Source organism: Pan paniscus, chromosome 1 (genome assembly GCF_029289425.2).
Source record: "Pan paniscus chromosome 1, NHGRI_mPanPan1-v2.0_pri, whole genome shotgun sequence".
NCBI classification, from domain to species: Eukaryota; Metazoa; Chordata; class Mammalia; order Primates; family Hominidae; genus Pan; species Pan paniscus.
Genome location: NC_073249.2, coordinates 141,434,447 through 141,446,536, shown reverse-complemented (window position 1 = coordinate 141,446,536; position 12,090 = coordinate 141,434,447). Strand labels below are relative to the sequence as shown.

Genomic DNA, 12,090 nt, shown 5'->3' with positions numbered 1-12,090 from the left:
TATCACCTTTCAATTGAATACATGTCATGTGGGCACTTCCAGCTCTGCTGGCAGTAGCCAACGCAGATCCAAGAAAAGGGCAGTAACAATAAGAATTGCCTACACTGTCATGGGAGTTATTAAAGAGCTGACTGGGAAAGTTATTTAGTACATCTGCTCCTATTCTTTCATCTTGTTCAAATTGTGCCTGCATCAAATGTAAACTTCTGCTTTAGTTATTCTGCTGGTCAGCCATCTTCTTTCAACATAATCAGTATTTTTCTTCTTTGAATATAATCTTATTTTTCCAAATGAAATGTTTTTGTTATTAAATGTTTTTGTTTTATTACTTTAAAAAAGTAAATTTTATTTATTTAATTCCTTGAACTGGTAGCACATTCACATAGTTCAAGCATCAAAAAGTATAAAAAGATATACAGCAATGTCTCCTTTCCTCCCTTATTCTCTATCTGCCTATCTCCACAAAACAGGTAACCAATATTATCAGTTTCTCATTTACACTTCCCAAGATTTAAAAAACATATATGCAAGCCAGTACAAGTATATTTTCTCTTCTTTTTTAAACTCCCATTGCAGTACACATTGGCACTTTGCAGTACACATTGGCACTCTTTTCTCCCCTACTTAAAAATAAATCTTGGAGGCTAGATGCAGTGGTTTACACCTATGATCCCAGCACTTTGGGAAGCTGAGGCAAGCAGATCACTGGAGGTCAGGAGTTCGAGACCAGCCTGACCAACATGGTGAAACCCCGTCTCTACTAAAAATACAAAAAATTAGCCAGGTGTGGTGGTTCACACCTGTAATCCCAGCTACTCAGGAGGCTGAGGCAGGCACATCACTTGAACCCAGAGGCAGAGGTTGCAGTGAGCTGAGATCGCACCACTGGACTCCAGCCTGGGTGACAGAACAAGACTCTGTCTCAAAATAATAATAATAATAAATATTGGAGATTGTATTAGTCAGCTCAGACTGCCATAACAAAATACTATAGATTGGGTGGCTTAAACAATGGAAATTAATTTTCTTACAGTTCTGGAGGCTGAAAGTCCAAGATCAGGGCACCAGCATGGTCAGATTCTGGTGAGGGCTCTCTTCCCGGTTTTCAGATGGCTTTCTTCTCACTATGTCCTAACATGCAGATAGAGAACCAGCAAGCTTTCTGGCATCTAATCTTATAAAGGCACTAATCACATCATGAGAGTCCCACCCTCATAACCTCATCTAACCCCAGTTACATCCCAAAGGCCTCATCTCCAAATATCATCATCATATTGAGGGTTAGGACTTAAACACATGAGTTTTGAGGGAGACATGAACATTCATTTCTTAATAGAGATCTTTCCATATAGACATATAAAGAGCTTCCCTATTCTTTTTTACAGTTGCACAGTATACTACTGTGGCATCAAATACCCTTAATGTCAAAACTGGGAAAACTGAAGCTGTCCTTAATCATTTTTTTGCTAATAGGATCTGCAGAAACAAAGTTAGAGAGCTAGAGTCCTAGAGACTGAAAGGTGATGTTTCTGATGAGGTTAGACATAAACTGGAATTATATTCTGATGACTGGTGAAAAAGTATTAAAAGTCAGGCAACATGTTCAGTGTATATTCATTAGCATGTCTTTAGATCCTCAAAATTTCAGCATTCTGAATCAAATACGGTTGAATTTTCTAATATGAAGATGGTGACTGCATTTGAAAATGCAAATTAATAGACATACGCTATGAAATGTATTTTTGTCATGTCACTACTTATAAACAATAGTCAACTTGCACCCAGCTGTTACTTACCAGGCATGTTATACAGGCCATTCTAGCCATTCTAAACATGTTTAGTGGAAGTTCTGAGAAAATGTTAGCACAGAAGATTTAGTGGTCTTTGTGAATAAAGTTAAAATGGTTATTCAGACCAGAAAAGGGAAAGAACTAAGGAACAAAGAAGGGAAAAACAGTATGACCACAAAATACGTTTGGACAACCCTACTGAAAGCAAAAATAATAGGGTGTGTGCTATTCCAGCAGCCTGAACTATCACTACCTGAAGGAAGAGAAGGCAGAGACAGAGTAAATGTCTGTAAAATATGGCTGAAATTAGATTCAGGGATAAGGAGGGAAAAATCAATCATGGAATTAGGGTTTCAAGCCTAGGTGACTCAGTAAAAGAGTAACACTGTTGGCTGAGATAAGGTGGAAGATATTTGGAGTGGGGTAAGAGTTTATTTTACTATACATTTTCTTTGGGGGCTAGTGGGACATCTAGGTTAAAATTATCAGCAGGCAATTAACAGAGGTTGAAGAAAAGAATTTGTTGGTGGTTTCAAGGAGTATTTATGAGAATCAGAGAGAGAGGGAGAGAAGGAAGGACAGAATGATAGAGACCACTCACATTTAGAGATAGAAGGGAAAAGATGGACATTGAAGGAAAGAGGAATGGTTAAAGGGAGAGGAGGCAAATCAAGGTAATGAGGTTACAAAAACCAAGGAAGGAGGATGTAGTTAACTGTGTCAAATACTAGAAGATAAAGTTATGAACACCTAACATAGTATTTTAGGAGACAGAATCAGATTTTAAGACATTAGGTAATGAGTTGAACAGTGATATAGTAAAATTAAAAAATATTTTATATTGATGGTTTTTTGAAATGATCACGGAGGGAAGAAGAAAGACAGGATTATGATATTATTCCATATTTATATTCTACTTCAGAGTAACAGAGCACTTTCCCAAATATGATCTCATTTGATACTGTTTCAAGAGGTAGGCTTGTGGTGGATAAGTGGAGAAAGATGCAATGAAGAGAGATAGTTGAAAATGCAAATAGAAGATGAAGGAATGAATGAAGTTAGTTTTCTAAGGAGGTAGACGAGGGAAGAATTTAGTGCTGGAAAAGACTAGGAATACCTCTAATTTTGAGACAGAAAAGAAGAAAAAGTGAGTTCATGAAAATATAGGAACAATTTGAGGTAAAAATAGTTTAGAAAGATTCATGACTAAAAGACCTGAAAGTAATCAAGGTAACCTTGAATTGAGGGCTGAACTGACAGGAGAAATGTGAAATGAGTGGGAAAATAATGATGTTGGCATAAAAAGTCAAAACACTGACTCTTCACCCAGTCACAAGCTCTCCGTATCTCTAACACAGTATAATAGTTCTCCCACTAATGTAATCATGAGTGGTCATTGAACCACTGGAGACAAGGGCAAACAGTTCAATGTCTTAAATAAACCCAGCAAAGCCATTAAGCAAAGTTCATTCACTATACAATCCAATTTATAAGTCTGCTTTGAGTACCACTCCCCCAAGCCCATGCTACAGGAAGGAAAAGCATTAAGCAATCTGTTAAAATAATGCTTTCCAACAGGACAAGACAGCCTGCAATTTTTCAACCAACAGGGATGTTAGTCTGTGGTCCAGCCTCCAGACACTCTCTTTAGAAAGTTCTGCTTTCTCTAAGATAATGCCCAAATGTTTATAACTTCCTTCTTTAAATAGTATGCATATTAAGAAATAAATTTAAGTCTGTAGTCTATGAGATAACACAAGTGGGGGACAAAATTATGATAGGCCTCCCTTCCTGGCTGGGCAGTCCATGTGACATGTCTGCTCAGGGCTCATGGCATCTCAGCCAGACATTCTGAGATTGTGGCCTCTTGGCTCCTTGAGCCAACTCTACCATTAAAATATTAATTTCTCTATTATAACTCATTGAAGGTAAAGGTTATGATTTTTGCTTGCCCAATACACTTCCCTCTATTCTAATGACAACAGTAACATGTACTCTTTTTTTTTTTTTTGAGACAGTCTTGCTCTGTTGCCTAGGCTGGAGTGCAGTGGTGTGATCTCCACTCACTGCAACTTCTGCCTCCCAGGCTCAAATGAGCCTCCCACCTCAGCCTCCCAAGTAGCTGGGACTTCAAGTGTGTGCCATCATGCCCAGCTAGCTTTTTTTGTATTTCTGTAGAGATGAGGTTTCACTAAGTTAGCCAGGCTGGTCTCGAGCTCCTAACATGTCGTGTGCTCTTAATTGGGCCAATTATATTACTCCATTTTCCTGGCTTGGTGATTGGCTCAGGGAAGAGTATATGACCTAAACTGATTCAATGCAAGTGATTGTTAGGATTGTTTTCAAACTGCAGACAAAGACAAAGGAATCCTCTTTCTTTGCTGGTAGAACTGCTGTTAGGATGAGATGAGAGATCATAGTTGCTAGGATTCATGTTCCCCATGGCATGGAGAAAGCTCATCTGCAAAGAGAACTGGAAACATACATCAGAAATAGAGAGTATAAGCCCTAAAATTGTGCTTGCCACTGAGTCCAGACATCCATAGGACCAGCTGTCCACATTCTGTGTTTGGGTGACATCAGCCAGCAAATTCTCTTTTTTGTGTGATCAAGTTGGAATTCCGTCATTTGCAAAGTAGCCCAACTTGTACACAGAATGTCTTATACTTACAAGGTGCCCAATAAACATATATTGGTTATCTGGTTGGTTTGATGTCAGTGTTTTTTCTGTATCTTTTGCTTGTGTACTTTGTACTCTATACCCTCATTCTCAATAAGGCTTGTTCAAAACAAAGTCTGCAGTTTGCCTGTAATAACTAGGTGCCCTAACCCCCTATACTGGCATGAGGAATATGTCTGTGTTTCAGTTTCCTAATTTATAAAATATGGCAAATAATAATAGCAGCTACTTATTTAGTATCTACTAAATTTCAGGTGCTGGTCTAACACTTAGCATACATTATCCTAATTCTTATGGCAACTTTATGAGACATGCATAATGATCCTCATTTTATGGATGAGGAAGCTGAGATGCAAATGAGGTTAAATGAAGTGACCAAAGTAATACAGCTTGACTGGCAGAATTCAGATTCATACCCAGGCTTGTCTGAGTCTGTGTTCTTTTGAATGTCCTATGATGTCCTACTTATTCAAAAAGCTTTTGTGTGTGTAATAAGATAATGCAGGTAAAATTGCTCTAAAAATAGAAAATGTTCAGAAATCATTCTCTAATTAACAATAAAAAAATGCAAAAATGGACTCAAATATTAACAAGGAAGACTTAGGTTAAGTGGAACATTGTGACTACCCAAATTGCAGCATTAGAAACAGTAATAGAAAAAAATAAATGCAGAATCTCATATAAATGTGAAATTTTATGAAGAGGGAAAGTGCAGCCAAGATTCTGTTCCATTTCTGTAATCTCAGTAAAACTCGAAAGGACATAGATAAGCATTGCTAAGCTAGGGAGAACTAGATCTCACTTCTCATTTTCCTCATTGGACCATTGATATCAGCACGTGGAATTTCCTTTGTGATCCTGTCGATGGACAGCATTTATAAAATAATGAACATTCTGATTTACAGATCTGAACGGCAATATCAGTAATGTTTAAAATGAACAAACATATATACTTACACTGTCTATGTAGCATTAAGATATATATAAACCTAATTTTTGTATAAGTTTAACGGAAAGAAATGTAAGGCCAAGTCTATGTGTTAAATGACATTTTGTAGTAAAACCCTTATGTTTTTCAGCTTGTAATTACTCTCAAACAATGTCAAGGGAACCAACCACATTATGAACTGTATATGTCCATTTTCTTCATTAGACTATGAGTGCTTTGGGTACAGAAACTGTGCCCTACATATCTTCTTACCCCTAGAATCTAGCATAGATAAAACTTGGCATATGTCACAAAGGGTTGCATTATCACTTTATGGGTCCTGGAAACTTTTGCCTTCATGGGCTCCTTCCTTCATTAAAAAATATTTAAAATTATATTTTATGATCATCCTGGTATGAAAATGAATATATTAATATTATATATACTTTCGTTGACCTAAAATTTTATCTTTTTCTTCTGATTTTAAAATAAAAAAATTTGTTTTCTTCTGATTTTAAAAGACTGTTTTTATAGGCCTCTAAAAGTATTGTGGGCCCCAGGTGCTATGCCTACCTTGCTTAGGGATAAGTCAGTCAAATTCTATGTGTTAAATATATTTTTGTTAACTGAATGAAATGAATAAATGACTTAAAGTTAAGTTGGTGGTAGTGATTCTTAAAGCTTCTATTTTGGAGTGACTTTCAGCTTAAAAAATTTTTCAAAAGCAAATAATTAATAAAATCACCACAACATACTAATATTCATTTAATCTGAAGCCAACTATTGAAGTTTAGTACTGTAAACAAAATTAAAACCCAAGGGCAGTGTAGAAGGCTGTCAAAGTGGCAAAATAAATATTTTAAAATAATATCAGAGGTTGCTCCAATATTGAACAAACATTGCACACCTCTTAAATAGAGAAATTTAAATATTTTCTTTTTAAAATTCTGACATTCCAAAAGAGTCAGTTCAGAAGGTAGATACTTTAAAAAATGTGGGCTTATACTTGGAGCCACATGGTTATTGACTAGAATTTAGTTAAGCATGTGCCTGGAACGCTAGACCTGCTGCCTTTCACAACATTGCTTTTGGAACTCAGCATCTCTCCACTGTTGCTTCCAGAGACAGCTTTTTAAAATGGAAAATTGATTGATGAAATCTTAGGCATGAATACATGCCAACACATCTAATAAGTTAAAATACTGTCATTTTATAAGAAAGGTTTATTGGCTAACTGTGTATTTCTAGTAATTCAAAGTCTAGTGTTTAATTTACATAATGAAATGCAGAAATCAATTACTTGGTCAGTAGTAAGGTGAAACTGATGTTCAGAAGTATGTTTTGGGATGCAACCAGGCTGGCTTATCCACTGACTTAAAATGTAGAAGGTCATATCTGAGCAGTTTTTTCCCCCTTCTGAATGTATTGAACAATGTCCAGAATATGAGGAAGCATCTTTGCATTGTCTGGATAGGGTTGTGTGCAGATTAATATCTGGATAATAATTCAGATTTGCCCTTCCAAAAAGGATATCACACATATAAAGTAGTGCTGGTATTTATAGGATGGGCATTTACCAGAACAGCTCTTAAAGGCTACATAATAAAATTGCATTAAGGCTGCCTAACTTAATTAAACATAGCTACTGAAATGAATTCAGCTAATGGATTCTGCTTCCCCAAAGAGTACTCTCTCTTCATAATAATTTTAAAAGCAAAAACATGTTTTTCCTCCTCTTTTTCATAATATGTAGCCACCTGATCAAGAGTAGAGTTGGGAGAGAGACTGTCCCTACCACCCAGGAGACAGCAGGAGGGAGAGGTCATCTAGTGATCACACTCCTGCTTCTCCTCTCCAAGGGCAAAGGGCTGCCTCAGCAGCTGTCACATCCTGCTGCCCTTTGAAACAGAAAACCAGTCTAGAGTTTCACACTTATCTCCTGCTTTGCATTACCAAATTGGCAGTCTTGCTAGACCCTAGTAATTGCCTTTCATAGATGAAGGAAGTGAACGCTCTAGGGAATGGTGAATGGGGAGGGCATTTGCGTTTGGGAAGGGGCAGTACCTGGTTCAGCTGTCTGCCATCCATCAGATGGTTCTGCAGATGAAACAAGCACAGAGGAGGAAGAGAACACACAAGGTCACTTGATCTATCTCAGGCAGGCAGGCAGAATCATATCTTTGTGCACAGTGAACCATAGAGTCTTGTGAGGAGGTTGCTAGTCATACAAAGGCACATCATGAAGGACTTCAAAGATTCCCATTGTGGACTCACAAATCACAGTTACTCAACTCACCTTCTAGTCAGACTAGCCCCTGTTTTCCCACATTTCCCATACAATGTCCTGCTTTTGCCATCTTACTGCTCATTAGCAGTTCCAGCAGAGGGCAGGCGGGGGAAAGGAGAGGAGTTGTATATTATAGCCAAATATGTCTTCTGAACGTGTTAAAGCAAATTTTCTGGATTACTTAGGCAACAGATGTCTTTCTGTCCAATTTTTTTTTTTTTTTTTTTTTTTTTACTGTCTATCTGTCTGTATAGGTATTTCTAGTTTTCAGGGTCTCTTCTCTCAAGGAATTTACAATCTGGCTTGGGAAAGCAAAATGAAGACACATGAAATAATGAGAACATGCCATAAAGCCATCCCTGTTATTCCAAGCAAAGTCATGGGTTTGAAGAGAAGGAAGAGAGGTCTTCATGCACTGAAGTTGGTGATAGCATTTGTACATTAAAAATATAAATTGAAGTCAACAATTAGTGCAGAGAAGTGAGACTCAGCAAATGGGCAGATGTAATTGTTGAAAATTCTGTAAACAGGCTTGGGTAACAGTCCCATAGAGAGGACTTGTAGGCATCCAGTGAGAATGTGGTTTTTGTAGGACAAAGGTCTCACTGGATCTCAGTACCAAGCCTTTGCCATGATCAGCTGGAGTGAAGGCGCTGGGACACTGAAGATTGGTTGGCATTCCGGGAGGAAAAATATTCAGTATCTTTCCATATCATTCATTAAGGTCTGTGTGACAATGTCATGAGCAATTCACTACTGGGAGGTCTTCATCAGATAAACAGGGCTGCAAAATTCATGGCCAAGGAATGTGGACTGGAGAGACACTCCCAGACACAGCTGCTACCTGAACACCCAGAGCTGGCTGGGAACCAAGGAGACATGCTGAAACCAGGAGCCTCAGCGACGAGTGGCAACGTTACAGACGCTTAATCCTGAAATGAAAAGTAATTGCTTCTGGCTTAAAGAATAAAGGAAAAACAAGATCAGCCTTGGCTGGATTACATTTTTTTAAAATACAACCACGCTAAAGACCGGGTTCTGCTACTTGCTTGGTGTTTGAAAATGTGAGGAAATGGATATTTTCTGTCAATGTAATTTAAATCTATCCAGGAGTATTGACATATAAGAACACTTGAATGCAAGTACATTTTGATTAATATAATTAAATCAAATGTGTTTACTTTTAGCTGTAAAGGAGGACATCTAAAATTTAACTTACCTAATATACATTTAGAAGGTCTTTCTTGAAAATAGCTCTTGCTTTGTATTTTGAAGCATTTCCTACTGAAAAGTCTTGGCCAAAGTTACCAGAGTTCCTTTTCCATACAGATGAAACTGCAAATGGAGAAATATGGAAGCAGAGAGAGGGGAAAGGCATTTTAATACCTCTAATATATTTCTGTGATGAAATAGTCTTCTCTAGAGAGAAGAGAATTCATGAAAATTCACTAAGGAACAGCTGCAAGTTTGTTATTGTTAGAATAATAGAAAGATGACTTTAACTCACAACTGAGTAAGTAATATTTGTGTTCTTACTTGTTTACCCCTCAAGACCTACAGAATGGCAAATGTCAGGAGATGTTCTGTATATAGAGTCGGTATTTTCCTTGAAAGCAAGAGAGCAATGACACAGAGTAAAAACAAAGTAAGAATAAGAGGAAAACAAATCTTTCCTTTCCAGTTCCAATTTTTAAGTTATATGTATTAATTTAAGATATTTGTAGCAGACTCACAATGATGTACAGCAAATTAATTGAATTATATCTTGTATCCTAGAACTGAAGCTGCTTTGTTTCCTGTTTGGTTGAGTCATATTAAATTGTCTACACAAATAGCAATTTCATATAATTTAACCTAATATCATAAACCTTCACAGGAATTCATCAACCAATAATAACCAGTAAGAAATAAAACCTAGCTGGTTTTCCTGCCATCATTCAGCACGAACACTAATACTATAAAACTAATATAACACGTACTGTCTTCTTGCAGGCCTTAACATTGAGGACATTCTGCATAAAGGAACAAAGGCTATTTACAGACAATGTTCACAGTTTGTGTTTCTGCTTCATTAATTCGAAACAGAAAAAAATAATTCTTATACCAGAAATGTTTTGGATACCACCAGGATGACTTAACCTAACAGAACAGCACAATGACTGACAATTGTGTCTGCTTCTTGTGAGCTCAGACTGATGAACAACTGGAAGGCCAGCCACAGGCCCAATAACCTGATGCACAGTGATCACAAACATAAGGATTTATTTAAATAAAAGGTGTCATACAGCTCATGAGGTAAAGAAACAGCCACAAATAGCACTAAGAATGCAAAAAATGGCTGTGAGTTGTACTCTCTATTGGTATATAACACACAGCTGGTGACCCAAAAAGCCATGGTATTTCCAAAGGCGAGGGACTATGGTACTTAGCAACACTTTGCAGATTTAAAAAGAAAAGACAGCAGTCCTTTTTACAGCAGTGTTCTGTCATTCTCTGCTAAGAAAGAGTACTAACTGTTAAATTGGCCCCAACTATCTTTTTCACATTGAACATGATTCAGATGTTAACATGGTTTCCATTATCATTACAGAAAATTTTTAGATAATCTTTCTGATCTTGCAAAATACAATAATGTCCAAAGGAAATAGAAATTTAAAGTATAATGTGAACATATATTTTAACTGAGATACACAATGATTGCAAACATTTAAATGATTAGGAAGTACATATTTATGGTATGTTGAATGCAATTTTAACTCAAATATGATACTTGCAGATTTAAGGCAATCTGTTCTCTACATAAAAAATAAGATTATAAAATGTAACACAGTTATACTAATGCAATTTCTCATGTTATATATTATTAAATCATCAATGACACATTTTCTTTAAACACCAGATGACCTTGAGAGAAGCAAAGTTCTTTCTTCCCCCTGAGATTTCAAGTAGAGTCATCCCTTACTACTTGCATTTTGCTTTCTGGTGATGGAACTAGAATTACTGACAGTTCAAATATAATTACCAGCATCTCTCTGGGTGAACTAACCCCCTAGTGTCTTAAAACTTGCCTTCCAGAAGGAAATATATCTCTTCAAATTATACTTCATTAATAGTGAAGCTTAACGAGCCTTTAAAATACAGTCTTAAAGTGGTTTCATTCTCCCCATCTCCTTGCCAGTATTTCCCTTCCTCTCTAAGCATCCTTCTCTTCTCCTTCTCCAGGGTGAATTTTGAAGAGATTCTGAGGGATAGCCAACAGGACTATAGCGGTGACTTCCCTCAAAGATTGCTTCATCCAACCCAGCAGGTAGGGGCTGTAAAGGACTTCACATACGACATTTGGAAAATACAGTAATCAGAGTAAACCTAGGAAGTTTTCCAGAATTGCTCTAATATCAACCTTTATTTCATTTCTTTTAAAGACAATTGATTATTTAAAGCAAAAATAATAAAACTTATCGTGGAGCTGTTAACTTATGTAGAAGTATGACAATAGTGCAAAGAACATATTGGAAAACAGAAAATTTGCTTTTGTAGGTTTTTTATACTACACATGTAGTGATGTGAAATCATAGTAGATTCTGCTAAGCTAAGGATGCACATTTCAGTCCCTAGATCGCCCAAAATAAAACAACAACATATAGTTTTCAAGCCAATAGAGGAAATAAAATGAAATATTAAAACATTTTCGAGCCCTGTGTGGTGGCTCATGCCTATAATCCCAGCACTTTGAGAGGCTGAGGTGGGCAGATCACTTGAGGTCAGGAGTTTGAGACTAGCCTGGACAACGTGGTGAAACCCTGTCTCTACCAAAAAAATACAAAAATTAGCCGGAGGTAGTGGCGTACGCCTGTAGTCCCAGTTACTTGGGAAGCTGAGGTAGGAGAACCACTTGAACCCAGGAGGTGGAGGTTGCAGTGAGCAGAGATCGCGCCACTGCCTTCCAGCCTGGGTGACAAAGTGAGACCCTGTCTCAAAAAAATAAAAATAATAAAAAAATTTCTCAACAAATTCAAAAGAAGGAAGAAAAGGAGAAACAAAGGAACAACAACAACAGGAGACAAAACAAAACAAATAGATGGGAGAAAATAAATAGCAAAATAGTAGCTGTAACCTCAACATCAAACAAAACACTCCAATTAACAGGCAGAGATTATCAAACTGAATAAAAAAACAAGAACTAATGCTATAGAGTTTATAAAAGAGATGCTTTATGTATAAAGCATAAGTATAAACAAGTTAGAAGTAAAAGGGATAAAAAAAGAATATATATATTTTTAATTTCATTGATCTACTTGTCTGTCTTTTTACTATACCACAATAACTTTATTAATGTATCTTGAATTTAACAAGATCCCTAGGTAATTCATATATACATTAAATTTAAGAAATAATAAGTAGATAG

General features: G+C 36.7%; 1 protein-coding gene across 3 annotated transcripts in view; it reads right to left on the bottom strand.

Moving 5' to 3' along the window:
• Positions 1 to 12,090, bottom strand: part of DDAH1 (dimethylarginine dimethylaminohydrolase 1) — a 260,418-nt gene that overhangs the window by 168,374 nt on the left and 79,954 nt on the right. For 2 of the 3 annotated variants that reach the window (XM_063607164.1, XM_063607161.1), the window contains exon 2: positions 8,905 to 9,020. The exons of the other annotated variant lie outside the window; for it this stretch is intronic. The gene's annotated coding sequence lies outside the window, so the exon portion shown is untranslated. The remainder of the gene's footprint in view (positions 1 to 8,904; positions 9,021 to 12,090) is intronic. 3 annotated transcript variants of the gene reach the window in all.